This window comes from Scyliorhinus torazame, chromosome 22 (genome assembly GCF_047496885.1).
Source record: "Scyliorhinus torazame isolate Kashiwa2021f chromosome 22, sScyTor2.1, whole genome shotgun sequence".
Taxonomy (NCBI): domain Eukaryota; kingdom Metazoa; phylum Chordata; class Chondrichthyes; order Carcharhiniformes; family Scyliorhinidae; genus Scyliorhinus; species Scyliorhinus torazame.
In genome coordinates this window covers 73,112,668-73,139,810 of record NC_092728.1, presented here as the reverse complement: position 1 = coordinate 73,139,810, position 27,143 = coordinate 73,112,668, and the positions used below count along the sequence as shown (strand labels likewise).

Sequence of the window (27,143 nt, the reverse complement as noted above, 5' to 3'; positions counted from 1 at the left end):
TATGAGTTAAGGGGCTCTGCAGAGGGGTTTGAGAAAAGGTGGGAGATGTTTGTGACCGTGTTTGAGGAGCTGTTCGTTGCGGGGGGGGGGGGGGGGAAGGAGGGCGGGGTGAAAAAGGGGACAATTTGTTGATTTCTGGGAAGTATGTTTCCCGGGGTGTTTGTGTTATAACCTGTTTTAATATATGTTTGTAATAAAATACATTTAAAAAAAAGAAATTATGGACCAATGATGTAGCAAAGACCAAAGGGAAAATGTTTTATTGAGACTCAGTAAATGAACATTGTGCTAATATTATTTAAATAAATGTTAATCGAGTCTTGCAATTGTTTTCACATTTTATATTCAGTGAAAGACTTGGCTGGTTAATGTTACTGAGGTGGCAATTTGACATTTAGCTAGTTTAACATTTTTAAAGGTTTCCGAGTTGGACAGAAGATTTGCTGCAGTTTCCTAAAATCTACGTCAAAACAAATATTTATAAAGAACAAAGGACATTTTTAAAATCGCCCAATCTACTTTTGTGAGGTTAAAATGTAGCACTAGTCTGTGCCAGTCAACATTTCTCTCTATGCTGTGTATGAGGCTGCTTTTGAGAATGTTGCTTCATCAGGTTTCAATGATTGAACTGTCAGAGCGTCAGGTATTCTATTGCTACAGATTTACTAGTAGTCTAATTCCGCATTTCTGCTCTGTTAATTAGAATGTGGAAGGAGGCCATTTGGCCCATCAAGTCTGCACCAACCCTCTGAAAGAGCACACTACCCCACTCCTCCGCCCTATTCCCGTAACACCTTAACCCCACCTACCCTACACATTTTGGGACACGAAGGAGCAATTTTTTTATCATGGACAATCCACCTAACCTGAACATCTTTGGACTATGGGAGGAAACCGGAGCACGGTAACATTGTGGATAGCACAATTGCTTCACAGCTCCAGGGTCCCAGGTTCGATTCCGGCTTGGGTCACTATCTGTGCGGAGTCTGCACATCCTCCCCGTGTGTGCGTGGGTTTCCTCCGGGTGCTCCGGTTTCCTCCCACAGTCCAAAGATGTGCAGGTTAGGTGGATTGGCCATGATAAATTGCCCTTAGTGTCCAGAATTGCCCTTAGTGTTGGGTAGTGTTTCTGGGTTATAGGGATAGGGTGGAGGTGTTGACCTTGGGTAGGGTGCTCTTTCCAAGAGCCTGTGCAGACTCGATGGGCCGAATGGCCTCCTTCTGCACTGTAAATTCTATGATTCACCCGGAGGAACCCCACGCAGACACGGGGAGGAAGTCCAAAAGTTACCCAAGACGGAATTGAACCCGGGTCCCTGGCGCTGTGAGGCAGCAGTGCTACCATTGTGCCACCTTGGTGCCCATAACCACTCTGCCACCTGACAGGATATTGCCCCTGGTGGAGTTCTCCAAATAAAACTCTCCAATAAAAAATAAGGCTAGAAGGTGGCCTTCTCTAAAGCAGCAGCTCAGAGGAACTCAATTGACAGATCTTCAGTTGGTATCACCAAGGAGAGAGGAAGGTTGATATTCCCACAATAAGTTTGTGATAACTCTGAATTTCAGTGAACTTATTCAGTTGGCTCAGATAGAGGCTGGATTCTCTGTTTTTGGGACTATGTCCCCACACCGTCGTGAAAACTGTGGTCTTTTACGCAAGGAAAACTGGCGTCAAAAGGCCACAGCTTCATCATCTTGCAGGGGGCTAGCAGGCAGCTGTCATGGAGCTCGCAGCTCCAGCTGCCCATACGGCCCCCCGCACTTCCGGGTCAGAGGCCGTGCATGTTCACGGCGGCGGCCTCCAGCGGCCACGACGTGCTCCATGGCGGACTCAGCCCGCGGACCTGGACCGTCAAAATACTGCCCCGCATCGGCCGCTTGCCCGACCCGGACCGCCCACACACATAGCCCCCAGTCCCGAATGAGGCCCCCCCCCCCCCCCACGCCCTCCGATCGTCCTTCCCCCGACTGTGGCGGCCCGGACTGAGTCCGCTGCCGCCACGCGAGTATCAAGAACGGTGGAACCATGAGTGGTCCACGCCGTCGGGAATTCGGCCGGTCAGGGACGGAGAATAGCGAGGCCTGCGGCGGTGGGTACACGGCGTGGCCCGGATACTCCCCAAGTACGCCGCCTTTCGGGGGGGGGGGGGGGGCGAAGAATAGGGGAACTGGCGCCAGTCCCGATTTCGTGCGGGAAAACGGATTCTCCCCCCCGTCGCCGAACGCGATCTCGGCGTCGGGGTGCGAATAATCCAGCCCACGGTCATTCTCGACTCTTGGTTCCAACAGTCAGCTCAGAATTTCATTTACAACGAAAAGATTTCTTCGCCACCTTCTTGATTTCAAGTGTCACTGAGCACCAGGGAAAAATATTAAAAGTGGGAGTGAATATTTATTTTAACAGATTCAAGCATGGATCCTATGTTGAGAGACTCAAACTGTACACATTTTAAAGAGATTCATGATTCACCTTCAAGATCAACTGGCAGTGCTGAGAACGGCTCCCAGAAAGATAAATATCCTCTTTCCTGCTTGTTTGAAATATGGTTTTTGCATTTCAGTAGTTATTCTTGAGTAGATTTTCCAGGTGTTGACCAGATGGCCGTCAATATTCTTATTCTGTTATTTCGACTGCTGTGTGAACTGAGAGGCTGCGATGTCAGGTTTAGCTCTGTGTAATGTCAGAGGCAGTTATAAATAGTAAAATTAGGCCATGAAGTAGTTTTGATTGAAGGCCAGGCAAATGAGGTAACATTGTTGCTATGCAGGCAGGCCAGCTGTCTTCATCATATTCTCTTCAGGTATTCTGAGGGCCTCTTTACTTTAAATACTTCTGACTATAATTTCACTGAATTTGATAGTGTGGTTGCCTGGTGACTTCACGATACAGTTGGAATGAATTTTCTTATTGCCTGGAGTTCCTGAAGTAAACCTGGAAAAGGAATGATACCTGTGAGTAGTTGACAATTTCTATCTTGATTACAGCTACATTTAGTGCAACTATTCATTCAGCAGGATGTAAAAAATAGCTTAAGTCACCTTGCGAAATGGAACTGTGGCTCAAACTGCAGGCGGTCATGTCAAACTATTTTACAAAGCTCAGTAAAATGGCACCTTTTAAAACTGTGATCTGAAGCGATTCCACTGTAATCAATTTAATATTGTTTCTCAAATTACAAAATCTAATTGTGCTGACCCCAGGCCCCTCTATCCTTGCAAACTACCAACCCAATCTCCAACTTCTCGTTCCTCTCCAACATCTTGATTGTGTTGCCGTCTCCAATATCAGTGCCCATCTTTGCTGGAACTAAATGGTTGCCTGAGATTAAAAGATGACGATAAATCAGGCTGCCCCGGTGGATATGTAGCCCATCCCCAGGATCAAAGACCTCTATGTCAAGCTGGCAGGAGTCCTTATCCATTCGAAGTTACCTATTCTCAGTCACGCCTATCTCCAATTAGAGTTGGACCAGGAGTCCCAAAAGCACGCCACAGTAAATACCCACAAAGGTAAATACCCACAAAGGGCTGTATCAATGTACAAGATTGCCATTCGGAATAGCACCAGCCTGTGCTATCTTCCAGCACACAATGGGAAATCCTCCTCCAAGGAATACCAAAAATTATGATATACCTTGATGACTTCTTTATACTGGAACCACCCCAGAGGAACACATGTCGAGCCTGGAGGAAGTCTTGAAACGTTTTTGAGGTGCGGGAGTACGCCTTAAGAGAGAACAGTGTGCCTTCCAGGTAATTGAAGTGACCTATTTGGGGTTCAGAATAGACGCAACTGGATTACACCCTCGCCAGGAGAAGGTTGAGGCCATTCGTGAACTTCCAACTCCAAAGATCGTCTCCAAGGTAAAATCTTTCTTGGTATAGTTAATTACAATGCCAGATTCACCCCTAATCAGGCCACAACATTGGCTCCATTGCATCAACTCTTCAAGAAACACCAACGGTGGCAGTGGAGGGAGTCACAGGAAAAATTGTTTGAAATGGTGAAACAAACCTTGCAGCCCTCAGACTTTTTGATCCATTTCGACCCCAGGAAGCCCATCGTCCTGAAGTGCAATGCTTCGCTGTGCGGGATTGGGGCGGTGTGGTCCCACAAAATGGAAAATGGTTCTGAATGCCCATTGCTTTCGCTTCGAGGACCCTATCTGATCTAGAAAGGAATTACGCCCAGATAGAAAAGGAAGGATTAGCAGTGAAATCGGATGTGAAGAAATTCCACCAATATGTCTATGGATGGTAGCACAGTGGGTAGCAATGTTGCTTCACAGCTCCAGTGTCCCAGGTTCGATTCCCGGCTTGGGTCACTGTCTGTGTGGAATCTGCACATTCTCCCGGTATCTGTGTGGGTTTCCACCGTGGGCTCTGGTTTCCTACCGTAAGTCTCGATAGATGTTAGGTCATTTGGACATTCTGAATTCTCCCTCAGTATACCCGAACAGGTGGCGGAATGTGGCGACTCGGGGATTTTTGCAGTAACTTCATTGCAGTGTTAATGTAAGCCTACTTGCGACAATAAAGATGATTAATTAATGGGGGCCGATTTGTCATAATTACAGACGACAAGCCACTTTGGCCTCAGCTAGGATGCAGCGATGGATCTTGCTACTCGCGGCCTATCACTACATGTTTCTGAGCAACGGTTTGCGGTCAGTGATGAGGGTGAAATGGCAGCCATCCATGTTTTGGTGAAATTTCTTTACTGAGAAAACCACCACCAGGCCCTCCTTCTCTATCTGCGCGTATTTGTGTTCGGCTACAGCCACCGTCCGAGAGGCGAAAGTAATCGGCCTCTGCCTGCCATCTGCCATCCTGTGTGAGAATGGCCCCAATGCCATACGGCGACGTGTAGCACATGACGATGAGAGGCTTGGCGGGATCATCGGGAGTCAACACCTGGAAGGCAAAAGCCATTTCTCCACCTGTTTGAAAGCCGTTTCCTGCGGCCTGCGCCACACCCACTCTTGGTCTCTCTTCAAAAGAGGATGTAGGGGTACCAGTATCGTCGCGGGTTTCGGGATGACCTTGTCATAATAGTTCACTAACCCTAAAAATGATCGAAACTCCGTGGCGCTCGTAGGGGCAGGGGTCTGCTGAATGGCACGCGCCTTCTCTGCGACCGGGTGTAAGCATTCACCCATAGCCCAAATGCACCATCTCTGTGGCATGAAAAACACACTTGGCCCTTCACAGGTGAACGCCACACTCCGGAAAATGCCAGAGAACCTCTGCCAGGTTATCCAGATGCTCCTGTTCGGTTGCTAAATATACCGTTACACGTGGCAACCCATGCAGGATGTTCTCCATTACCCACTGGAACATAGCACAGGCCGATGACACGCCAAAAGACAACCTAGACTACAAATACAGGCCATGGTGTGTGTTGATCATGAATAAGGGTGGGACGACGAGTCCAATTCGAGTTGCAAATATGCGTGACTCAGATCAAGTTTAGTTAAGAAAGTCCACCTGCTAATTTAGCAAAAAAACACGCTGTTGCTCAGTGGTTAGCACTGCAGTCTCACGGCGCCAAGGTTCCAGGTTCGATCCCGGCTCTGGGTCACTCTCTGTGTGGAGTTTGCACATTCTCCCCATGTTTGCGTGGGTTTCGCCCCCACAACACAAAGGTGTGGAAGGTAGGTGGATTGAGCACGCTAAATTGCCCCTTAATTGGAAAAAATGAATTGGGTACTCTAAATTTTTTTTAAATCACGCTGTGGGACAGCGGGTAGTAGTGCAAACGCGAAGCCTTATTTATTGTCAATTTTAATCCCCGCATAACCAGACCGTCTTGTCCAGCTTCAATACTAGAACTACGGGTGCTGCCCAATCTGCAAAGCGCAGGTGCCGGATGATCCCTAATTCTTTGACCAGCTGAGCTCAGTTTCCACTTTTGCCAACAATGCATTAGGGACTGGGCGAGTCCTGAAATATCTCGGCTGCGCAGTTACATCTGATGTGTTATGTACTCTGGGATAACACAGGCTGCAACTGGATGCAGCTTTAACCAAAATATACTCCAGACCTTGAAGTTAGTTCAATCTGATTTATTGAACCAGTAGCACAGTTACCACAGTTCTCTATGAGTTCGACTCTCTGCTAACCTAAGTGTGGTTACTCTGTCTAACTGAACCAGACTAGCTCTTAGCCACGTGCTGGAGGTGTGATACTGTACACACACCCTGACTCACTCTGTAGATGTTCATCAGTGGAAAGAGGCGGAGTGTGAGTGCCTCGTGCCTTTTATAGTGAGATACCACCCCTGAGTGTGCTGCCTGCTCATTGGTCATGTCCTGTTCTCTGTGTTCATTATCTGCCTGTCTGTGCCTATCTGTATATCATTATCTGCATGTCTGCATATCATGACAACATCAACTTGGATTTTGGCCACAACGTCCTTAATCTTTCCCAATCCGGGCTGAACGACTTCAGGGTACTTTCCCAGTACTTTGCTCAGGCCCCTGATTCCATTTGGAAGATGTGTTGCCAATCAAGGTGCAGGTGGATCAACCAGTCACGGCACAGCAAGCTAGGGCCATGCCCATTTACTAAAATAAGCAGGAGGCGCACTGACTGCCATCCATAAACCACCGGGACCACAGTGGTCCTCGGAATGTCCAGCGGCTCGCAGGCAAAAGTGGTCAATCGGGCTTCAGTGTCTCTCATATCGAATGTTGAGCTCCTTTCTTAGTGTGGTTGAAAGTCAGCCTCCCTCCAGTGGAAACTGTAGCGCCTGTATCAAGCTCCATGTCCAATAGGTGTTCGTTCACTTGCACAGCGATTTTGATGGGTCCAATCCGAGGTGCCGCCACACAATTGAGCTGCATTCAATCCTCCTCCTCTGGTTAATCCAGACGGAAAGTATGGCCCTAGGCAGTCGGGGCCTATGACCACATATCCTACAATGGCCTGGTTCTTCCTCTGCAGATTCTGGGAAGAGATCCCGTCGGGACGACTCAGATTTTGACCAATGGACTAGGCCTGCACGGCACTCGGCCCAGGAAAGGGCTGACTGCCAGGATGGCGCACCTGGATTTCCTGCACTCCCTCATTCAGCGCTTTCGCAAGAAAGGAAAATTTGAACTGCTTGCTGCAGGTTTAAGGAGGGCTCGGCCAACAATTTATTTTGAGTAATCACATTATTAACGCCGCAGACCAAGCGGTCGCGCAGTATTTCCGACAGGGACGTACCATATTCACAGAATACGACTACCTTTCGTAATCTCGACAAAAACTCGGTTGACCGCCTCACCCGGGGTCCGTTCCTCTGTATTAAAGCGATATCTCTGTACATTTACAGATGGTGTTGAGCTAAAATGTTGCCCCACTAGTTGCTCAAACGCATGCGTGTCAGGCGCCGCAGGATAGGTGAGGCTCCCTATCACACCGTAGGTTTGTGCACCACTGGCAATCATTCTCCATGATACTGTTGGCCCAGAAAAAGTAGTGCATTCTTTCCGCATACAGAACCCAGTCCTACACATTGGCGTCAAACACATCTAATCTTCTGAAAAGCGGCATGGTAAATGAAAAGAGTCTGACCTCTATCCAGTAGGCCTAGTGAGTTGGCTTAACCGACAGAAAACCAGTTGTACCCTCGTCACCAGTTTAGTAGACCACGAAGGGCGTCCACACCGAGATATATAAACAATTAAAGTTTTATTACAATAACTATTATTTACAAGGTATGAAAGATCCCAATCAGGTCTTACCACTTTTCGTTGGTACTCAAAATGGCCAACTTTATACAGAAGTTTAGTAATACATGGTTTAGAGTTCCCCGCCCCCTTTAACAGGGGAACTCATTTTCAACGAAACTCGGGGGCAGTTTACCCATTGACACTTCTTAAGTACCCTGCGAGTTATGACAAAGTTATTGTTGCTGCAAGTTCATTAGCCGACCTCAGTTTTATTCCCTTGTACTCCTACGGAAGCATGAGACAGTCTGGCCAGGAAATCCATGGTCCACCACGAGCTCAGGTTTGCTTTGCATGAGATAAACCTTTGAAACCCTGAAAACGTTCCTCACACAGGATATGAGAGAGGAAACCGGCAATGAAATTTTGAACAGAAATTGGGTGGGTTTGTTCTCTCTCATTCTGCGGGTTCAATGTTGTGCATAGAAACTTTCACAGAAGAAGAATTAAAACTGAATTTAATGGCCTCACGGTAGATTTAACTTTAGTCTTTCTGTGTGGAAAACATTCTTTCCTTCCATTCTGAGAGCAAGGAATCCAAAAGGGATTCAAATCCAATGGCACCCGCAACCCTTGAGCGTCAAGGGTCTGGGCTTAATCTTAATATGGGGAGGTGATGGCACAGTGGTATTGTCACTGGACTAGTAAACCAGAGACTGAGTAATGCTCTGGGGTCACAGATTCAAATCCCGCCACTGCAGATGGTGACATTTCAATTCAATAAAAATCTGGAATTTAAAGTCTAACAGTGACCATGAAATCATTGTCGATTGTCACAAAAAAACATCTGGGGCGTCATTCTCCGACGCCCCGCCGGGTCGGAGAATGGCCGTTGGCCGCCGTGAATCCCGCCCCCGCCCCCGCCGAAGTCTCCGGTACCAGAGATTGGGCGGGGGCAGGAATCGGGCCGCGCCGGTTGGCGGGATCCCCCGTTCAATTCTCCGGCCGTGGGGGCACTCTTTCCTTTCCGCCTCCGCTACGGCCTCCACCATGGCGGAGGCGGAAGAGACTCTCCCCACTGTGCATGCGTGGGAAACTTTCAGCGGCCGCTGACGCTCCCGCGCATGCGCCGCATTTCCGCGCCAGCTGGCGGGGCAACAAACGCCATTTCCGCCAGCTGGCGGGGCGGAAATCCCTCCGGCGTCGGCCTAGCCCCTCAATGTTGGGGCTAGGCCGCCAAAGATGCGGAGTATTCTGCACCTTTGGGCCGGCGCGATGCCCGTCTGATTGGCGCCGTCTTTGGCGCCAGTCGGCGGACATCGCGCCGTTGGGGGAGAATTTCGCCCCTGGTTCACTAATGTCATTTCGGCAAGGAAATCTGCCATCCTTACCAGGTCTGGCCTACATGCGACTCCAGACCTCCAGACTTGGTTGACTCTTAACTGCCCCATCAAGGGCAATAAATGTTGGCACAGCCTGCGACGTTCACGTCCTATGAATGAATTTTTAAAAATCTACATGTTGTCAGGCAAGTTGAACAGAAAAAGAGATGGAATCCCAGGTAAGTTCCCTTCAGGTACCCAGAATATGCACAGGATACAGAAAATGAAGGGGCATATTCCACAGGTTGCATTGTTCACATAAATATTTGAACGGAAAGAAGCACATTAATAAATTTAAATGGCAACATGAGAGAAATAATGAATGGTTGGAACAAACTTCAGCTCATATATTGTATTGGCGAACATTTAAACCAATGGGAAAGTATTGACAGACAGAAAGCTAGTTATTGTAGAAATCACAAGTCAATTAGAATTAGCTTGCCGAGGTAGAGTATTCAATATAGAAACTGTGCAGACTAATGTTCAAAAACACAGGCTTGGGGTGCATCCTTCCACAAAAGATCAGCCATGATCTCATTGAATGGCGGAGCAGGCTCGAGGGGCCAGATGGCCTACTCCTGCTCCTCGTTCTTATGTTCTTCCAGATGAATTGAATTGATTTCGAATTTTTTTTAATTGAGGAATTTAGCGCTAAATATTCTCACCCAGTTTTGGCACAGAGGCATCATTGTGTATGGAAAACTAGGAGTGCCCTTTGGTAAGGTGACAAGTAAATCTCTGTGGCCTGGTAACAGGGAGGTAATGAATCAAATGCAAAATTTAACCAACAACTTTAACCAAGATGGAAGCCAATGAGCCCCAGAGGGGTGATTGCACAGGAAGCTCATGAAATATCAGAGGAGCCCACAGGTTGTCCAGTAACTGATGCCCACATTCCCCCCCATCCCACCAGTTGATTGACTTTAAAAAGTTTGAAATTTTAAAAGCTATGTAGACGTGTTTTGTTCCTTCAAAAGTTATTTCAATGGAAATGTGTTGATTAACTCATCCCTGTGTTAACACTGCTGATGCTTAATAAAAAGCAGTGATGTTGGCACATTTAATGTGGAATAATTAGTTTTGCTGTTTAAAAAAAACTTCTAAAGAGTGTTGTTACACAAAACTTCTTTGCACTATCTTTAAATCTATTCACTACTTTTGAATTGACTGTCTCAATGCCGAGTTATCACTGTTCAAGTTCAACGTTTAGGCCTTTTGGTCCTCAGATACCTTCCTTGTTGCACCTCCTGCATTGCTCACCCTCCTGGACAGGGTAGGACTTTGCCGTTTTTGCCCTTGGTTCATATGTTCAGTCATTGGTTCTTGAGTTTTCCGAATAAACGTGCGGCTTTTATGTTCTCATCTGCTTTTACTCTTCACAAACTGGTCATTTGCAATGAATAAAGATTCAAGTGTACATTTCAATCTCACTTGGGGAGTGTCTATCCCATTGGGGTAATCAGTCTACAGAAAAGTTGTTCACCACTTCCTGATGCAGATCCAGTCAGCTGGTTTAACGATGGGAAGGTGAGGGAGGAGGTCAATGCCCAAACAATCGAGACACCAGCTGCCATTTGGTCAGTCTGACCGCTGCCACCCTGTCTTCTTCCTGGACTCTGTCACCCAATGACCCTGGGATTTGTGGATCAGGGTCCTCTGGGCATCTCATCTGCCAAATCCGATCCCTTCCTACTGGGTGAAATTGTGCAGTGCGCAGCAGAAGGCCGTTTATCAGGGGTGAAGGAGGACACGCTGTTCAGGCACCTGAAGCGTGCTTTTGGTCAATGTGCAATTGCAGCATTACTAAACTAAATCAGACCTCTTACTAAACTAAGCAGCTGTTGAAATGAGCTGCAGGATTACAAATTGTTTCAGTCATTAAAGACATTAAATATCAGAAACTAGAGAGTGGCATCATTGAAGAACACAAATGTAATCTAGGAGGAAATTTGGATGATTAAGGACATTGCCAGTACTCAAAGAGGCTGCTTGAGTCGGTGAAACTTGATTATGATGGTGAGGACATTCCAATCTGATTAGTTTTTTTAAAACAACTGATGGAGCAACTCGGGCAATACTGTCACAGAGTTGGGCTGAAGATCAGATTATAATCAATTCCACAACAACCATCCAAGGACTGTGACAGGTTTTAAACAACCTCTCATGAAAGCATCGTAAAACTAGACATCATGAGCTGAAAATCTGAAAACTCCAATTACAACTGTTGCCAAAGCTAACTAAAGGAAGTGGAATCAGATGGAGAATGCATTAGGCCCCAGTCATTATTTTTTTTTAAAGGGTAATACTGGCTCCCCCTAACACCATTATAGAATAACATCACTCAGGAATTTGGCTACACTTTTGATCCCACTCATACTTCCTTCCTGTATATTGCTCAAAATGAAGGAACAATGCGAGAGCCTCCACTGATCAACCTCTTCACAGCTATATTTAGAAGGGGGACGGAATAGAGAAAAATGGCTTCTCAATAAGAATTCAGCTTCCTGAACTGTTCCCATTAGACGTCATCTGGCTATTGTCTGATTGCAAAGACCAGGTCAAATGAGGTCACTGAAAACACCTATCCAAACCAGGAATCAAAGTGGACGGACAGCTTTGCCTGTACCAAGGCATTTAGTCCAGCTCCTTGTCTATGTCCATGCCTCCTAAATTTAGATTCTCTCCGGCAGTTAATGGGGCATCAGGCCGAACGTAGATGCAGACAATTGAATTTCGAGTTAGTAAGACGTTTACATTTTAGAACAATTGTTTCACTCTCATTCTGAAACTACAGGGTTCCCTCTTTTTAAAGAAGTTCCTTTTGGACGTCAGCATCCGTAACTCACCTGATCACAAACCTCCACTTCTGCTGCTCTGAAACAAGGGCGATTACGTGAGTGACCTGTGAAAGCCTTTCGTAGATTCAGTACCATGGCTGAACTGAAATTGAGAAATCACCATTTGCGGTTCATCTGATCTTCAAAGGTTGACGCCCATCTCATGCAGCTGCCTTGATTGGCTTTTTACCAGATAATATAATAAAATATTACTATTTTGGATGAACGTCTTTAGCTCATAGGAGCTATCTGTTCCTGCCGGGGTCATATATAGAATCTACAGCGCAGAAGGAGGCCAATCGGCCCATCGAGTCTGCAGAGGCCCTTGGAAAGAGCACCCCACTTAAATCCACACCTCCACCCTATCCCCATAACCCAGTAACCCCACCTGACCTTTTTGGACACAAGGGGGACATTTAGCATTGCCAATCCACTTAACCATCTTTGGACCGTGGGTGGAAAGCGGGACACCCGGAGGAAACCCACGCAGACACGGGGAGAATGTGCAGACTCCGCACAGACAGTGACCCGAGCCGGGAATCGAACCTGAGACCCTGGAGCTGTGAAGCAACAATGCTAACCACTGTGCTACTCGCCACTCAGCTCCTGACTTCATTGTAGTCTTTGTCCCAACATGGGCCAAGGAGCTGAATTCCAGAGGTGAAGTGAAAATTGACTGCCCTTGACTTCAAGGCAGCATTTGACAGAATCTGGCATCAAAGAGCCCTAGCTAAAACGGAAATCAATGGGATTCAGGGGGAAAACTCACCACCAGTGGGAATCAGAGCTAGCACAAATGAAGATAATTGTGCTTGTTGGCCGATCAGCCCAAGACATCGCTGCAAGAGTTGCTCAGGGGAGTATCCAAATCCAACAATCTTTGGTTGTTTCATCCATGTCCTTCCCTCCATTACAACATCAGAAGTGGTGATGTTCGCTGATGGTTGCACAATGTTCAATACCACTCATGATTCCTCAGATACTGAAGCAATCCGTGGCGTGCATGAAACTTTAGACAGCATTCAGGCTTTGACTGATAAGTGGGAAGTAACATTCAAGCCAGCCAAGTGGCAGGCAATTACCACCTTCAACAAGAGAGGTCCTAACCATCTCTCCTTGACATTCAGTGCCGTCAATATCACCAAATGCCCCACCATTAACATGATGGGAATCACCATGAACCAGAAACGATAACTGGACCAGCCACATAAATACCGTGGGCTAGAAAAACAGATCCGAAGTTGGGAATTTTGTAGCAATAACTCCCATCTTGGCTCCACAAAACCTTTCCAACATCTGCATCTCACAAAGTCAGGAATGTGTGGAATACTTGCCCGGATGAGTGCAGCTCCAACAACAATCACAAGGTTTGTCACATTCCAGAATTAAAGTAGCCTGCTTGATTGGCACCACATATACACTTTGAATACTCATTCCTTCTACCACTGGCCCGCCATGGCATCAGCGGTGAACCATTCACAAGGTGCGCTGCAGCAGCTTACCAAGGTTGCTTTGATAGATCCTTCTACACCTCTATTATCCAAAAGGACAAGGACAGCAGGCACTTGCAGACGCCAGCACATGCATGTTTCCCGCCAAGACACATGGCCCCCTGCCTTGGAAATATATTGCTGCCCCTTAATCATCTCTGTGTCAAAATTGTGCAACTCCCTTCCTTAAAGCACGGTGGGTGTACCTGCTCCATGTGGACTGCAGCAATTCAAGGAAGTGGCTCACCGACACCTTCTCAAAGGCAATTACGACTTGTCAATCCATGTTCATTTTGCCAGTGATAGCCACATCCTATTAATAAATTTTTTTAAAAGAAACTCAACTAAAATGGAGGTAGATGCACCAATTTCCTCCAAATTCAAATTAGATGTAACGTCAGCAATAGGGCCCTGACAGTTATGAGCTGAATTGTTATTTGTGCTTATAAAGTTGATGGCGAAATAAATACATTCCCGTTGTATCTGTTTTCAACATCAAGTCATGACATATTCTGACTGAAGCTCTCCTTGTCACAGGAACAGCTCTGTGGTCCAATGAGTGTGCTAATTCAATAGCTGGGAGAAGCAAATTGGGGTCAATTTGTACTGCGATTCTACACCGGAACTCATTCGCAAAGGACTTTACATTTCCACAATATTCAAAAGTGACTGTTAATTCGCAGTAAGCCTTCCTGTTTGGTTCTTAGTGTATTAACACTGTAACAACATTTGTCCTTCTATAATGACGAATAAAAATAGAGGGGAAATTCCACCAAAGGAAATCTCTGAACAACTCAGACTAAAATATCATTCCAGGTTTGCAAAGAAATAAAATTACAAGCAAGAGTCCGTTGTACAAATGAGCTACACGAGTATCTTCATTGCACCTTAACAGCAGCTCCAAGATGTTCTTTTCTGAGCAAATTCAGGAATTCAAGTTTCTTTTTTTTTACATTCCTCAAAGTAACTCATATTATTTCAAAGTTGATTTTGTTTTTCCAATGCAGCATGCAAAAACATGATTGTGATTTTTCTCAGAGCCCAAGATTTATTACGCAGAGGTTTAAGACTGTGTCAGTGAGAGTGGGTGGGGACAGGACGGGATGGGGGTGGGTGGGAGGGGGAGGGGGGGGGGAGGGAAACAATAGCAGGAAATGTATCATTTTGAAGTGGAACCAGGTGCTGGGCCAATAACCTTTGGCAAAGTCGTAATGTAGAAATGAAGTCTTGCACCTGATGAATCCTGACAGGTTGGACCTTCAGGGTAGGACACGCCTTTCACTGAGTCAGATATACAGCCTTCACATAAGGAACAATTGGAATGTAGCAATCAATCAGATCAGAGATTACTCTTCTATCTTTCACACAAACTCTCAGAGTTGGTACTTATCTGTATGTTCGTTTGGGAGCAATGAGCCCAAATCCTTAGCTCTGGGGATGTGGGCGAAGTGATCACAGCACTTACAGTTTTGTGTGTGTGATGTGCCATCAATTAACACAAGACGAGTAGTGAACAGAACTGTGGCTTTAATAAGCTAAACAGAAAGCCTCCTGGCCACTGATCCCGAACTGGGGCAGGGCCGGAGGTCAGCCACCTTTATACCGAGCTGAGGGGAGGCGGAGCCATCAGGCAGAGGTTTACCACAATACATGTAGTACAGTAACAGTTTACCGCAATACATATTACACACTAACAGTGGTTTACCATATTCACCACCTGTTAAAAAAAGTCCAGCGGGGGTGAAGTAGACTTAAAGGTCGAGTCTGTCGGGGGCTTTGACCTTCCGCCGTGATTGCCTCAGTCCCGGCTGTGGTGTGTGCACTGGTGTCGAGACCTGTGAATCCTGGAGCGTGTTGTCATCTTCTTCGCCCAGTAGTTGAGTCGGTGGAGGGGGGAGCGGAGTGGTGGTGATGGTTGCCGGTGGGCCTGTGGGTGCCAAATCTTGAAGTAGCCGGGTAGTGGTGGAGGGAGACAGTGTAGGATCGGGGATGGTGGTGATCGTCGTTGGGGAACCTGCAGGTGCTAAATCCCGGAGGGAGACTGTGTCCTGCCGCCCGTCATTATGTGCCACGTAGGCATATTGTGGGTTGGCATGAAGGAGCAGGACCTTCTCGACGAGGGGATCCAATTTATGACTCCTCGCATGCTTCCGGAGAAGGATGGGCCCTGGGACTGTCAGCCAGGACGGGAGCGAGACCCCGGAGGTAGACTTCCTGGGGAAGGCAAACATATGTTTGTAGGGGGTTTCATTGGTGGCAGTGCACAGGAGTGACCGGATGGAGTGGGGCGCATCGGAGAGGGCCTCCTGCCAGCAGGAGACAGGGAGACTTCTAGACCGTAGGGCCAGAAGGACGGCCCTCCAGACCGTCGCATTCTCCCTCTCCACCTGTCCATTTCCCCGGTGGTTATAGCTGGTCGTCCTGCTTGAGGCGAAGCCCTTGCTAAGCAGGAACTGACGCAACTCGTCGCTCATGTAGGAGGAACCCCGATCGCTATGGATGTCGGTGGGGAAACCGAACAAGGTGAAGAGACTGTGCAGGGCCTTGATGACGGTGGCAGAGGTCAGGTCAGGGCATGGGATGGCAAAGGGGAATTGTGAGTACTCGTCAACAACGTTGAGGAAGTAATTGTTACGGTCAGTGGAGGGGAGGGGCCCTTTGAAGTCGATGTTGAGGCGCTCAAAGGGGCGGGAGGCCTTTACCAGGCGTGCTCTATCGGGGTGATAGAAGTGCGGTTTGCACTCCGCGCAGACCTGGCAGTCCCTGGTCATGGTCCTGACCTCCTCGATGGAGTAAGGCAGGTTGCGAGTCTTGATGAAATGAAATAAACGGGTGACCCCCCCGGGTGACAGAGGTCATTGTGGAGGGCCTGAAGTTGGTCTACTTGTGTGCTGGCACATGTAACGTGGGATAGGGCATCTGGGGGCTCACTGAGCTTCCCAGGTCGGTACAAGATATCGTAGTTGTAGGTGGAGAGTTCGATCCTCCACCTCAGAATCTTGTCATTCTTGATTTTGCCCCGTTGTGTGTTATTGAACATGAAGGCAACTGACCATTGGTCAGTGAGGAGAGTGAATCGCCTGCCGGCCAGGTAATGCCTCCAATGTGGCACAGCTTCCACAATGGCTTGGGCTTCCTTTTCGACGGAGGAGTGTCGAATTTCGGAGGCATGGAGGGTACGGGAGAAGAAAGCCACGGGCCTGCCCGGCTGGTTGAGGGTAGCGGCCAGGGCAAAGTCCGACGCATCGCTCTCCACCTGGAACGGAATAGACTCGCCCACAGCGTGCATCGCGGCTTTGGCAATATCTGCCTTGATGCGGTTGAAGGCCAGGCGGGCCTCAGCCGTCATGGGGAAAAATGGTGGATTTAATAAGTGGACGGGCCTTGTCCGCATAATTGGGGACCCACTGGCATAATAAGAGACGAACCCCAGGCATCTCTTCAGGGCCTTGGGGCAGTGGGGGAGGGGAAGTTCCAGGAGGGGGCGGATGCAGTCGGGGTCGGGCCCTAGGACTCCGTTTTCCACAACGTAGCCAAGGATGGCTAGGCGGGTTGTGCGGAAAACACATTTCTCCTTATTGTATGTGAGGTTAAGGAGCTTAGCGGTGTGGAGGAAATGCCGGAAGTTTTCGTCATGGTCCTGCTGGACATGGCCGCAGATGGTGACGTTATCCAGGTATGGGAACGTGGCCCGCAGCGGCCTCCGGGCGGACAGGGAGCTGGTGGTACGCGGACTTCAAGTCAACTGTGGAGAAGATTCGATACTGCGCAATCTGATTGACCATGTCAGATATGCGGGGGAGGGGGTACGCATCGAGCTGCGTGTACCGGTTGATCGTCTGACTGTAGTCAATGACCATCTGGTGCTTCTCCCCAGTCTTGACGACCACCACTTGGGCTCTCCAGGGGCTGTTACTAGCTTCAATGATCCCCGCTCGTAGGAGTCGCTGGATCTCCGACCTGATGTCCCGGGCACTGTATCGTCTGCTCCTAGTGGCGACGTGCTTACAGTCCGGGGTGAGGTTAGCGAAGTGCGAGGGTGGGGCGACCTTAAGGGTGGCGAGGCTACAGACTGGGAAGGGGGGGGGCAGGGGTCCACCGAACTTTAAGGTAAGGCTTTGGAGGTGGCACTGAATGTCGAGCCCCAGTAATAGGGCAGCGCAGAGATGGGGGAGGACGTAGAGCTTAAAGTTAGTGTACTCTACGCCTTGTACCGAAAGGGTCGCGACACAGTATCCCCGGATTTCTACGGAATGTGATCCAGAAGCCAGGGAGATTTTCTGGGTCGCGGGTAAAATTGGGAGGGTCGCGGGTAAAATTGGGAGGGAGCAGCGCCTTACCGTATCTGGGTGGATGAAGCTGTCTGTGCTCCCGGAGTCGAAGAGGCAGGCCGCCTCGTGCCCGTTGATCTGGACGGTCATCGTGGATTTCGTGAGATGATGGGGTCGATACTGGTCGAGTGTGATGGAGGCAAGCTTCGGAAGGTGGTGGGTGGGCTGGTCAGAGGTAGCGGTGGCCAGCGTACGACCGGGTGAGCAGGGGTCCCGGGAGGCGGCGGAGTGGTTCCAAAATGGCGGCCACTATGTGTTGCACGTGGCGGGTGGCATAGAAGGTGGCATCAAAGATGGTGGCCCCAATGGGTCGCGCATGGCAGGTGGAATCAAAGATGGCAGCCCCCACGGGTCGCACATGGCAAGTGGCAGCGAAGATGGCGGCGCCCACGGATCGCACATGGCGGGTGGCGCGGTAGATGGGGGTGGTCCCGACAGACAACAGGCAGCGTTGCTGGGCCTAAGAACTTTAGGGACAGGTCGAGCCTGGCAGACTTCCTCCCACACCCGTCGAAAATCGCGTTCCGTGCAGGGCAGCGGTGTCTGGGGTGCTTACCCTGGCCACAAAAGTAGCACTTCGGGCTTCCGGCGTTGGCGGGCTGCTGCGCGGCACAGGTTTGCGCCGCACTCGAGTTGGGTGATGGCCACGCCCATGAAGTCCACGAGGGTGCCACGTGGTCGGAGGTGCAGGCCTCCATGTTCTGGAAAGCCACTTGCAGCGAGTTTCAGAGCTGCACTGTCTTTGGGAGGCCGAGTGTACCCTCTTCTAGCAAGCGCTGGCGGATGTAATTGGATTTAATGCCCATGACATAGGCGTCCATGATCAGCAGCTCCGTGTTGGACAGCTGATACCACCTGGCAAGCACAGTTCCGGCCGGGTACCCGCAAGGCACGCAGGAATTCGGGATTCTCCGGGGCGTTGTCGCTTTGTGGCAAGGAGGTGCCTGGCATACACCTCGTTTACTGCCTTTACGTACTGTCCCTTCAGCAGCATCATCGCCCCCGTATACGAGGGGGCGTGTCTGATAAGAAGGAAAACTTGCGGGCTTACTTGTGCGTTGGGTATTTGAAGCTTTTGGAGGTCGGTGACGTCGTCGGTGGAAGATCCGAGGTAAGCTTTGAAACAGCTTAGCCAGTGCTCGAATGTCGCAGAGGTATCTGCTGCCTGTGGGTCCAGCTCCAGGCAATCAGGCTTGAGTGATGAATTCATCTTAAAAGTTTAGCTTATTAAATTGATGTGGCATCAATTAACACAAGACGAGTAGTGAACAAAACTGTGGCTTTAATAAGCTAAACAGAAAGCCTCCTGGCCTCTGATCCCGAACTGAGGCAGGGCCGGAGGTCAGCCACCTTTATACCAAGCCCGAGGGGAGGCGGAGCCATCAGGCAGTGGTTTACCACAATACATGTAGTGCAGTAACAGTTTATCACAAGACATATAATACACTAACAGTGGTTTACCACAGTGTGAAAGAGCTAGGCCTTGTATCCTGGAATCTCCAGTGAACCATTTCATTGACACAAGTGCGAGCAGAAAACTGCCATGGTTTACTGGGATATAAGGTTGCAGTAAGTCCCTCGGTTAATGTTGCATCGTTTCATGTTTTGCTTTAACATCAGTCAGTTAATGGGACCTGTTTTCTTGTTTAGTGTCGCATGATTCATTTTAATATCACATCCCATCTGCCTGCCACCGGCTCGTGTGACCCGATCGGCGCCATTGTGGAGCGGCTCGTCCTGCTTCCAACCCTTCCTCTCGCTGCCAACACTTTGACTTGGGGCTCTTGCACTCCCTATCACACCATCTCAACATTCCTTTCTCTCACAAAACCTCCCATTCCCCAATTCACCCATTCATTGGCCCTCTCCTGAAGAGCGAGAACTCAGGAGATGAGCAGCGAGTGGACGACACGGTAGCACAGTGGTTAGCACTGTTGCTTCACAGCTCCAGAGTCCCAGGTTGGATTCCCGCTTGGGTCACTGTCTTTGCGGAGCCTGCACGTTCTCCCCGTGTCTGTGTGGTTTTCCTCCGGGTGCCCCGGTTTCCTCCGGGTGCTCCAGTTTCCTCCCACAAGTCCCGAAAGACGTGGTGTTCGGTGAATTGGACATTCTGAATTCTCCCTCTGTGTACCTGAACAGCGCCGGAATGTGGCGACGGGGGGCTTTTCACAGTAACTTCATTGCAGTGTGAATGTAAGCCTACTTGTGACAATAAATATTATTATTATTATTATTAAAGAGACAGGAGGAGCAGATTTGACTCGCAATATGTAGGTTTTCTAGAATGCGTTCAAAACCAGTTTAATCGCTTTTCTCTGATTATAGATCCCTGATCCCGGCAATTAGACAATTTACGCACCAATGGATTAAATATCATAGAATCATACAATCCCTACAGTACAGAAGGAGGCTGTTCAGCCCATCGAGTCTGCACTGATCCTCCAAAAGAGCACCTTACCTGGACACATTCCCCCATCCTATCCCCACAACCTAACCTACACATCCCTAGACGCCAAGGGGCAATTTAGCAAGGACAGTCTACCTAACCTGCACCTCTTTGGAAACCGGAGCACCCGGAGGAAACCCACGCAGACACGGGGAGAATGTGCAAACTGCACACAATCACCCAAGGTCGGAATCAAACCCAGGTCCCTGGCGTTCTAAAACAACAGTGCTAACTACTGTGCCACCGTGCTGCCCCTATGTGCTTGCGACATTAGGCCGGAATGTGACTCCTCTCCGCTGTTGTAAAACCTGTGGGACAGCGGCCTCACCTACATCGTCTATGCTCGCACTATGATTGTGGAGCCACTCCCAATGGCTTTAAAAACCTAGTGGGGGTGGAAAGGGAGATTCCTGGTCAAAAACGACTGAAACTGATCACAAATCCATTTGAAGAGAACTTACCACTTGCAAATTTAAGCTGCTTCCACTGTCTCTCCCCACTTATTCCCAAAGCCCCACAGTAAGTGTTCGGGAGAGAGAGGTGATGAGCTGGAGAGCCGGGGAGTTGGAGGTCGGTGAGAGGGTGAGCCAGAGAGCAGGTGAGACCACAAGTCGGAGGGTCAGCAGCAAGAGGGTGCAATAGGGAGAGGTAAGGCCAGGAGTCAGAAGGCAGTAAGGGGAAGGACTTGCAACAAACAGGAGGGTCGAAAAGTGTGATGTGTGAACAACAGGATCAGCAGCAAGTGGAGAAAGTTACCTTTTATAAACTATTTCTTAAGTTTATTTTATTTGAAAAGTTATTTAGTTTGCCAGTATAGGAATTTAGTAATTCAAAGTATTTCAGCTGAAAGGGTATAATGTTTTATTTTCTTTTTCGAAGGAAGAAGGCCTTACAGAACCCAACTGCAGTTTTTACATTGAACTCAATGGGAAAATGTAACTCACTTAAAGTCAATTCACTTAAAGTTGTGATTTTCAGGAACGCAATTACAACTTTAAGTGAAAACTTACTGTTGCAATTATTGAACCTGCCAAGGGAAGTCTACAGTACTTCAAGGAGAGACACCATACAGTGGCAGAATTCTCAATACATAATTCTCTCAGACTGGGTTACTTTTTAAGAGTATTGGCATTCAGTCAAATCCCGTCACATGACCAGAAAGCACTTGCATACTTTGGATTTGGATTTAGATTTATTGTCACGTGTACCAGGGTACAGTGGAAAGTATTGTTCTGCGTACAGTCCAGACAGATCATTCCATACATGAACAATATGGGATATATGATAAATACATAATGTAAATACATAGACATCGAGTGAAGCATACAGAGTGTAGTTCTATTCGGTAGAGAAGATACGTGGAGAGATCAGTTCAGTCCATAGGAGGGTCATTCAGGAGTCTGGTAACAGCGGGGAAGAAGCTGTTTTTGAATCTGCTTGTGTGTATTCTCAGACTTTTGTATCTCCCGTAACAAAGTCAAGAAATAAATCTGTTTATTTTCGTTGTGACAGGGATTTCCCACCGAGCATGCCAGAGCAAGCTTCAGCACAACAGGTATAAAAGTCGTGGACTAGATTTCCCTTATAATCACAATACAGACAATTCAATCTGTGGACATGGCTGAAGTGGTTACTTCTCAAAACATACCAGAAATCGGAGAACTGCAGCAACAATTCTGAAAGTCTCTGAGCAATTTGCTGCCAGACAAAATTATTTGAACCCAAAAATGATGAAATTCCCCTTTGTGAAGGATTGTTACCAGAAATCAGAACATTGGTTTATGATGGCTGAGGAAGTTAAATTCCATCCTTATTAGATGAAGCGCCAGGATTGTTGGGGGCGGGGGGGGGGGGGGGGGGGGGGGTGATATTTAATGATTTTGTCCATTTTTCATGAAATCCGAAAACAAGCAACCTTACTTTTGTGAATCATTTTTACAGCAATAAACGGCAGCAGGGACAAAGGCTTAACATACCTTACTATAATTTCCTGTAACGAGCCTCTGTTGAATCATTGATTGCTCTATCATTCCTTGTAGCCCACTGTCTCGAAGTACGTAATTTATGCCAATGGATCCCAGAATTCCTTTCATGAACCGAAGGTTAGCAGCCACATTTGGAACCTTTTAGAAAGTTATTTCTTTCAAAAGAGTCAAGTGAACAAAATATTGAACAGTCACCGAGAACTCTTGTTTCATTAGAGGACCGTAGACAACTAAAAGTTACATATTCAGTCACTGACATATTGGCCGGGATTCTCTGTTGTGGGTCTGCTCCACTACCGCTGCTAGTGAGGATGGAGACTTTTGGCAGGGAAGATGGCAGAGTCAAGATCGTCGGGTGGGGCCCCCTTTTTAATGGTAGAGACACTGGCGGAGGTGATGGCGGCGGAATTTGAACAACAGTCCAACTAGCATTTTGAGAGGCATGGGAGGGCAATGCTGGAATCGCTCAAGTAGCCGGTGGAAGGTCTGCTAACCCCAATCAGTAAATCACTTGGAAGTACAGTGGAGGCAATGCGGGAGCAGGGTGAGATGTTGAACGGGTGGAGGAGGCACTGTTGAGGCATCGTGACCCGCTCGCTTTGCTGAAAGTTGAACTGGCCAAGGTGGAGAACAGAAATAAGGGCCTGAGAGCCAAGGTGGAGGACCTTCAGAATAGATTGCAACGGGAGAATTTGAGGATCGCGGGGCCTCCTGAGGGAGTGGAGGGCCTAAGGCTGATAGAGCTTATTGTGACAATGCTGAGGATGCTGATGGGGGAGGAGGGTGACGTTCTCCTCCGCCACCCCCCCTTTCTCCCCGAATAGGAGAGGGCCCACTGGTCGCTTCAGCCGAAACCACAGGCGAATGACCACCAAGGGCAGTGGCAAAGTCAAAGTCCATCAGTATCAGTCGAACGAGAAGGTGTTGAAGGGGGCCAAGCAGACAGGACAGGTAAGGTGGGAAGGCACTGGTATTTGTATTTACCAGGATCTTCCGGTGAATCTGGCGAAAAGGAGGGTGGCCTTTTACAGGGCAACGGCGACATTGTACAGGACTAAGGTACGCTTCGGAGTGGTCTACATGGCAAAATTGAGCATTTCGTACAACTCGGCGGAGGAGGTGGTGGCATTCGTAAAACCAGAAGGACTAGATCTGGATTGAGTATGGTTGAAGAGAGACTTTGTTGCTGTTGGGGGATTTGGGACAGATGTTATGATAAAGCTGCATTTTCCTGTTTTTCTGTTAGGCTAGGTGTTTTGATGCCCTGGCTTTGAATATGGGTACTTGGTGGGGGTACAAGTTGCATTTGGAAAGAAGTGAATGTTTTCCACTCACTCCGCTGGGAAGGGGGGTTAACTTGGGAGTACTGCCATTAGTTTGATGAGCTTTCATTTTAGTTACTTAGGGGTTGGGTGGCTCGGGATTTGGTGTGGCTCTGGAAGTTACATTCTAGAAGTTTAGTGACTAGGATTAAGGTGGATGTACAGAGGTGGGACAGTCTCCCTTTGACTTTGGCTGGGCAAGTGCAATCAGTGAAGATGAATATTTTGCCACGGGTTTTGTTTTTATTTCAGTGCCTTCTGGTGTTGCATTTTTTGTGGGGGTGGCAGATTTGAATTTGCCATTTATATGGGTGGGTAAGATAGCGAGGGTTCAGAAAAGGGTCTTACAGAAGGACTGAACTTTGGGGGTTTGGCACTGCCGCACCTGATGGACTATTACTGGGCGGCGTACGCAGAGAAGGTGTTGGGCCGGTGCGGGGATTAGGACGCAGTCTGGGTGAGGACGGAGGCTAGGACGTGTAAGGGGACAGGGCTGTGGGGATTAGTGATGGCTCCGCTGCTGTTTGCTCCAGGAAAACTTTCAAGGAATCCGGTGGTGTGGCCGCATTAACGATATAACAATTACGGCAGCATTTTAAGGCGGGGAGAGGGTTGAAGATGACTCCAATTAGGAACAATAACCATCTTTGAACCAGCTAGATTGGATGCTAGATTTAGAGGCCGGGAGGATAAGGGGGTGGCAATAATGGAGGATTTATTCCAGGAGGGGCGGTTTGCGAGTCTGGAGGAGTTTTCAGAGAAGCACGGGTTAGCGCAGTTGGAGGCATTCAGATACCAGCAGGTTTGGAATTTTGCTAGGAGGATTTTTCCGACCTTCCCGGTGATGCCACCATCTTCATTGGTGGAGAGAGTACTGTCGTTGACGGAGGCTGAAGAGGGGAGCATTTCCGGAATTTATGGGAGGAGTCTGGTGGAGGACACAGCGATGCTGGAGGGGATTATGGTCCAGTGGGAGGGGAAGTGGAGGAGGGGAGTGTGGCACCTTGCGGAGGGTGAATGCCAATTCGGCATGTGCAAGGCTCGGGCTCATGCAATTAAAGGTGGTACATCGGGCACATTTAACAACAGCTAGGAAGAGTCGAGTGTTTGAGGGGGTAGAGGCTAGGTGTGAAGGGCCCAACGAATCACATCCTGGCCAAGTCCTAAGCTGGCAAACTGCTGGCGTTCCTTCTTCAGCATGATGTTGGCCACATTGTGGCACAGTAGTTAGCACTGCTGCCTCATAGCTCCAGGGACCCGGGTTCAATTCCGGCCTTGGATGACTGCCTATGTGGAGTTTGCACTTTCTCCTCGTGTCTGCATGGGTTTCCTGCCACAGCCCAAAGATGTGCAGGTTAGGTGGGCTGGCCATGCCCAAGTGTCCGTTAGTGTCCAAAGGTTAGGTGGGGTTACTGTGTTCCGGGGATAGGATTAACACGTGGGCTTACGTAGAGTGCTCTTTCAGTGGGTCAGTGCAGAATTCATGGGCCAAATGGCTTCCTTCTGCACTGTAAATTCTATGATTCTATCTTACAAAGGGATTTGAGCCTGGTCCTCGAGAAGCCATTGTCGGGGTGTCGGTCCTGCCAGAGCTGCAGGCGTGTGCGGAGGCCGATGCCTTAGCCTTCAGTTCGCTGATTGCTCTTGGCGGGTTCTGTTGGAGTGGAGTTCAACTTGTTCACCCAGTTCCTTGGCGTGTCTGGGGGATCTCAAGCAGTTTTTGTAGTCTGAAAAAAATTGAATACACGTTGATAGGTTAGATTGGGACGTTTTACATAAAATGGCAGCCATTTGTCATGTATTTCAAGGAACTGGTCACCATCAAAAGCTGGGGGGGGTTGTTTTTGGGGTTGTTTATCTGTTTTGTATTTTTGTATTTATATATTCAGAAAATGTACAATAAAAATATATATTTTTTAAAGAGTTATGCTTACAGAGAATGCATACTGATGCTTCTACTGAGTTGCTAGGATACAACACAACCATTGTACAAAACATTGTTCAAAAGACAACACAAAAAAGTGCAGAAATTTTATTGCTTCAAACTACGAAATACACAATTTCCAGTTAACACATGGTGTCGTGTTGGGTGTTCCGCTATACAAACGAACCAACACGGTTGTAGATGGTACAACTCTGTTTTATTATTCTTGATAACATCTACTGTGTACTTCTGGCTGTGGTTCGTACTTTACCAGTTAACCTGTGGACCCAGCCCTTGCACTATCTTAGAGAGGCACTCAGCACATGGTGTATGTCTGAGTGGCACGCTGTGAGCTCTGTGCTCTGAGCTATCTCCTGCTGGAATGAATGGGAACTGTGGTGTTCCCCGTTTTATAGTGCATGTGCTCTCACTGGTGATTGGCTGTGATGTTGCGTGTGTGTTGATTGGTCCGTTGATCTGTCCATCAGTGTGTGTGTGTTTGCACCATGACATGTTTATATGAATATCATGACACATGGTACTTCAATATAACCTTTGAAAACCAGAATTACATTGCACTCCGAGCACAGTTGTTGCCCAAATTTGATCTGCCTAATAACCATTGCAGCCTATCACAGGCAACCAAATTGATTTCTGGTAAATGCATCTTCCATCCACTCTTACATCCTAGCTCTCTTGTATTATGTTTCATTGTTCCACTCTTCCAGAAACTAAATCTGTTTTACCAGATGTTCATTGGAACGAGTTCTGAACTCAATGGGTGCTCTTCATCAACTTGGTCTTTGCCAGAATGATTGCAACTACGTAAGTTGTCAGGAGTATTAAGTATGTTATGCCAACAAAGAATACGACTTATTTTCAGGCAAGCCAAGAAACCAGTTCATTTACTTTATCCATTTATACAAATATTAAGAACACCCCCAAAAGTGAGTGAATTTTTTTTCTCCCCAATTGACGACTGCAGGCACCTTGGGCAGGATTTTCCAGAAATTCCCACCCGAGGTCAAAGGACCTCTCGCTAGCCCCATCAACTTATCCATCCCGCCCGTGGCCATTCCTGCAGCAGACAGTACACTGGAGCAGTGTTAATGTAAGCCTACTTGTGACACTAATGAAGATTATTATTAGAAAATATTAAGGCCTTTATAACAGGTTCATGAGAAAGCATTAATCATCCAACTCAATTAGACAAACTGGTTCCAGCCAAGTGAAACATAACAAAGAACAAAGAACAGCACAAGAACAGGCCCATCGGTCCTCCAAGCCTGCACTAATCATGACGCTTGTCTTAACTAAAACCTTCTGCACTTCCGGGGTCTGTATCCCTCTATTCCTATCCTATTCATGTATTGTCAAGATGTCTCTTAAACGCCACTATCGTATCTGCTTCCATCCCCTTCCCCGGCAGCGAGTTCCAGACACTCACCACCCTATGTGCAAAAAAGTTGCCTCGCACATCTCCTCTAAACTTTGTCCCTCGCACGTTAAACCTATGTCTCCTAGTAATTATTTTATCCACCCTGGGATAAAGCACTCTGCCCATGCCACTCATAATTTTGTAAACTTCTATCAGGTCACCCCTCATTCCAGTGAAAACAATCCCAGTTTATCTAACCTCTCCTCATCGCTAAAATCCTCCAGACCAGGCAACACCCTGGTTTACCTTTTCTGTACCCTCTCCAAAGCCTCAACGTCCTTCTGGCAGTGTGCTGACCAGAATTGTACACAATATTCCAAGTGGGGCCTAACT

The 27,143-nt window shown here is 48.0% G+C and overlaps 1 long non-coding RNA gene across 1 annotated transcript in view; it reads left to right on the top strand.

Moving 5' to 3' along the window:
* The first annotated feature begins 2,741 nt into the window (after positions 1 to 2,741).
* Positions 2,742 to 27,143, top strand: part of LOC140399130 (uncharacterized) — a 173,140-nt gene continuing 148,738 nt past the window's right edge. The window contains exon 1 of the long non-coding RNA XR_011937638.1: positions 2,742 to 2,952. This is a non-coding gene — a long non-coding RNA (uncharacterized lncRNA). The remainder of the gene's footprint in view (positions 2,953 to 27,143) is intronic.